This window comes from Camelina sativa, chromosome 15 (assembly GCF_000633955.1).
Source record: "Camelina sativa cultivar DH55 chromosome 15, Cs, whole genome shotgun sequence".
Classification (NCBI taxonomy): Eukaryota; Viridiplantae; Streptophyta; class Magnoliopsida; order Brassicales; family Brassicaceae; genus Camelina; species Camelina sativa.
In genome coordinates, this window is record NC_025699.1 from 27129281 (window position 1) to 27134599 (window position 5319).

Genomic DNA, 5319 nt, shown 5'->3' on the forward strand with positions numbered 1-5319 from the left:
GAAAGAAGTACATATAACTTTAAATTGTGATATTACAAATAATAACTTTTAGATATGATATTTATTAAAATGGCAAAATGTAAACCCTATAAATTTTGATTACCAGTGAAGTGACCTTAGTGCAGTGGCAGGAGGTAAGTCCATTTGTAGAAGGCACTATCACACCCGGGATCGAGTCCCGGCTCCTACGAATATAGGAATTTGGCTAATGGGCCGGCCAGTTGTGACCCAATGGTTGAAAAAAAAAATCTTGATTACCAAGCGGACCCTATAAATCTCGATTATCAAGCGAACCCTATAAATCTCGATCTTGAATCTTGATTATCAAGCAAACCCGCAAAGGTAAATTATACAAATAATACACTTAAATACAACTAAAATGATTGATGTTTTAATTTTATAACCAATTAATGACTCATATATCTATTATAAAAAGTTGTGTAGACTATGTGTAAGTGGTATTTTTAATTTTGAATATATTTGACCGTCAAAGGGGTCTCTAGAGTTAATCCTATTTAAGTCGGGAGATATTTAAATTTGTTAAATTTCCTTAAACAATATATAGAAGTAAGATATATAGAAGTAGGATATATATTGTTAGGTAAGATCGAAATATTGTTTAGTTTAACAAAAATCACAGTTTTATGTTTAGGGTTACCGAACTTGGAAGATTTCTCGAGTTAAAATATTTTGTTTCATTTGTGTATATCATCTTTTATTCCTTCAAATGCTATTATTATTTCCGATTAGGTTTAAAGTGGATTCATTGCTATTGCTATTATTAATAATTAATTATGAATAATTGAATAAATAAGCGATATAAGATCTAACAATAATCAAAGTAGACCAGCAAATATCAAAATATTATCAAATGTTATACTTAAATTATTAATATGTCAATTCTATAACCAATTAATGACTTATATAACTATTATATGGTCTACCAAAAATAAGTCATGTACTTCTCTTTTATAAAAAAGAGGATACAGTCATTAATTTCAGTATAATTGGTTGGACCAAATTGAATAGACTTTATAACATTGGCTGTAACAAACTAACAATGATTTTTCATACTATTATATAATAGATATATATATATAGTTACGAGTCAATATATACCTTTTTAAAAGCTTCTTAAAGTTCTCACATCTAAGATGTATTTTTCTAACAATATTAAGTTATTTTTTTCGGTTATATAGTTTTTCTAATTTATTTACGAATATTTAACAGAAAACCAAAAAAACAAAAAAAACATTCAGAGAAAAATCATGACGTTTAAAAAGGCTTAAAAGTCCACACCGTGACAAAGATAAGTAAAAGAGCAAAAAGGCCCATCTCAGGTTATGATTATATAGGCGTAAAGCTCAGTAATCAGTTATAGACTTACATAGTCATTGAAACAAAATAACATAGTTATTGAAAGTTAAAACCCTAATTTCTAATGACGATGATGTCTGATCTTTCGCAGGATTTGGTAGAGGCGATATTACATAGTCATTGAAACAAAATAAGTAGAGTTTCATCATGTCTATTATTGTGATGGCTTATTGTTATGCGTGACCGAGGGCAATACTAGGCTTTTGGTTTGGAACCCGTATTTAGAAAAAACCATATGGATCCAACCCAAAACCACAACAAGAGACAAATGCAAATATGCTTTCGGATACGACAACAACAATAACTACAAGATAGTTTAATTCATGGAGGGTTTTTGATGTCATCCCCAACTGGGAAATAAAGAGGTATTACCGTCTACGATGCGCATCTGTAAATGGAAATGCATACTTTTGGATAAAGAAAGAATAAAATTAAAGGGCATGATTCATTTCGAACCCCTTATTCCTTAATCTATTTTGATTTTACAGCAGAGAGATTTGGGAAGCTTCTTCGTCTGTCTTTTCAGGATTATAATACTTATTGTGGTATTGGAATTTTCTATTGCCTTAAAAAGAGAAACTCTCGGCATTATATCAGTGCTATGATAAATATGTGACAGAGATTTGGATTACAACTAAGATTGAACCCAACATAGTATCGTGGGTTCCCTTCTTAACGTTTGAGATAGAACCACTCACTAAATTTGGTTATCTGTTTAATCAAGATTGTGACAGTTTTATCATTGATGAAGAGAAGAAACTTGCTGTGATTTTTTATCTAGTTGATGGTTCTCAAAGCTACAATGCTTACATCATTGGAGAGAAAATATGCTTGAAAGTGGATCTTAAAGAAGTTGAAGCATTTGATCTCCCAATTGTGTCCACTAGCTCTTATGTTCCAAGTTTAGTGCAAATCAAGGAAGAGCAAGAGCAATAGGAAAGCGAAGAAGTGGAACCGAACCAACAACAACAAGGTCTTAAACACTACGAGTCAAGAAGGAAACAACGAGACTTGCAATTTATAAACATAGCTTCTTTTTTTTTTCCCCTTTTCTTTTTGCATTGTCCTTTAATTTATCCTTTAAACAAGAGTAGTCAATAATTTGTTTCTATTTTATTAACCCGTCAGTTTTACTTTTAGCTAGTCAGAGACATGGCTAGAAGTTAGCTCTTCTGCCATTAACTTTAATTTCATGATCGTCATAATTAACAGATTTTGATCACTTTAATTTGATAACTGTTGTTTTATTTCATTTAGCAAAAAGAAAAACTCTTGTGTTATTTCTTTTGAGCTTGATTTGGAGCTTATCATATACGGGTAACCTCTAGCACGGTGTCATGGCACAGGGGTGTTTGGTTTCGTCATGTGACGCCTAAGTTCTCATTTTGTGTGTGGTTGGCTGCATTAGATAGGCTCGCCACGGGTGCCTGCATGGTCGCGTGGAATGGGGGTGCGGCAGGTACTTGTGTGTTTTGTCAAAAGTTCTAGAAACCCGGGATCATCTATTCTTTGCTTGTGATTTTGTCTCTCGGGTATGGGAGGCTCTCGCAAAGGGGTTGATGCAAACACGGTACACAACGCATTGGTCTACCCTCCTCGACTACTTAGCGAACTCTCAGCTCAGTTTGGTGGAGGGGTTTCTCCTTCGCTATCTCTTTCAAGCTGTGTGGTTTACACAATTTGGAGAGAACGAAATGGGAGGCGTCATGGGGACACACCTAAGACAGCAGCCGTACTAATTGATTGGATTGATCGGCAAGTTAAGGACCAGCTCCTTGCTATAAGTCTGTTGGGCGACCGGTGTTATGACGAAGCTTTTCAACAATGGCTACAAGCTCGACTGCAGATGTAGGAGGGGTTGCTTAAATTTTTTTTAATGGTTTCAGCTAGTTATATTTTAATACCCTTGCACAAATTGTAAAACAGTATACATTTTTTTTTGAATATAATTTAACATTAGATTCAAAAAAAAAAAGTGATATGTTCGAATTTTTAATAAAAATCGACACAATGTCATTAATAAACACAATAAAAAGTTATAGTACTCATAGTAATACCGTAAAGTGTATCGACATTCAACGGCATCGAGAATCAAAACAAAAGAAGTAACTGCGGACTACATAAACAAGCTTCGATGTTGGGCCATACATCCAATGCAAACAAAACATGAAGTCAAGCCAAGTCTAGTCAATACTCTACAATGCGTGTGAAGAACTCTCTAACTATAAGAAATGCAACAAAATAAAATATAAAGAAAAAACAATGGGTTTGAAGATAAGTGATTGGAAGGTAGGAGACCATTGCTTTTGATCAGAGAGTGTTCCTATACCATTACCCACTCATATTCTTATGTCCCTCTCTATTCACTAAAATAATAATATATATCAAAGTTTTTAACTTTACCCACTTCCAAATTTCAAAACATTCTTTTACCTATGTATAATTTAACTACTATAGATGGTCACTGCACAATGAACTTTTTTTTCTTTGGATTTGAATTATTATGAGTTTCCATTGTAAAATAGTTAGCTAGTTACTGTTACAAGTAATACATGTCGATGTCGTATACATTCATTACTTTTCAGTATAATTGGTTTGACCAAATTGAAACGACTTGGTAACATTAGATGCAAAAATGATTTTTTTCATACTAAAATACTTTTGTTTCATAAATTACGAGGCATGATAACTATCGATGCCAAAGACAAAAAGCTTAAAATAATGTCGTTTCCTATGTCGACTGAAAAGTTTGATACACAAACAGATTTTTTCTTACAATAAAAAGTTGAAAGTTATTTTAGTCGAAAAGGCAAGAGAGAAAAAAAAAAAAAACCACTTGCTCAAAAATTATGATTTTAAAGGGCTAGAAATCCCACACTGTGATAAAGATATGTAAATGAGCAGGCCCATCCCAGGTTATGATGTATATAGCGGAAAGTTCAGTAGAGTTTTTGAGCTATATAAGTATATTGTAATGAAATAAGATAGTTGTTGAAAGTATAAATCCTAATTTCTAACGACGATGATGTCTGATCTTCCGCAGAAGTTGTTAGAGGAGATACTGTTTAGGGTTCCCATAACTTCTCTTGGAGCAGTGAGATCCACTTGCAAGGGATGGAACCAAGGCAACAGCTTCTACGGTTCATAATGATGGGTTGTTATAGGCATCTTTCAATGAAGTTTAATCTTCATGGAATACTCAAGGACGAATTCGTTGAGCCATCAATAAAGGAGATAGGTAATTTTCTTAAACAAGTAGAGATAGCTAAAGTCTTTTACTGTGATGGCTTATTGTTATGCGTGACCAGGGAGCACACCGCTAGGTTTGTGGTTTGGAACCCATATTTAGGACAAACCAGATGGATCCAAACCAAAACCACAACAAAAACCGCACGCATGTATGCTTTTGGATATGACAACAATTAGAACCACAATTGTGTGTTCTAGCTCTTATGTTCCAAGTTTAGTGCAAGTCAAGGAAGAGGAAGAGCAAAAGTAAAGAAAACAAGTGGAAACCAACCAACCAAAACAAGGTCTAATTACTACGAGTCAGGAAGCTAAGGAAACAACAAGACTTACAATTTGTTAATATAGCTTATTTTATGATGATAGCTTATCTTTTATTCTTTGAACAAAAAAAAGCTTAACTCTTCGCATTCGTTTTTTCTCTTGTAGTCGACAATTGTTTCTATTCGGCAGTTTTTATAAAAAATCTAGTAAGAGACTTGACTAGATTAGTTATTTGCTCTTTATCTTCAATTTCACCGGTATAATTAACAGATAGTGAAAAATACTAGCTTGTGCTGTTTCTTTAGAGATATTTGGATCCTACCACAAGGTGTAGTTGAACACTGTGTGATGTGTTCTAATTTTCTTAAAACAATCGACATGATCCATATATGCGGACATTTTTAAAAAATTATAGTAACTTGTGATACCTTA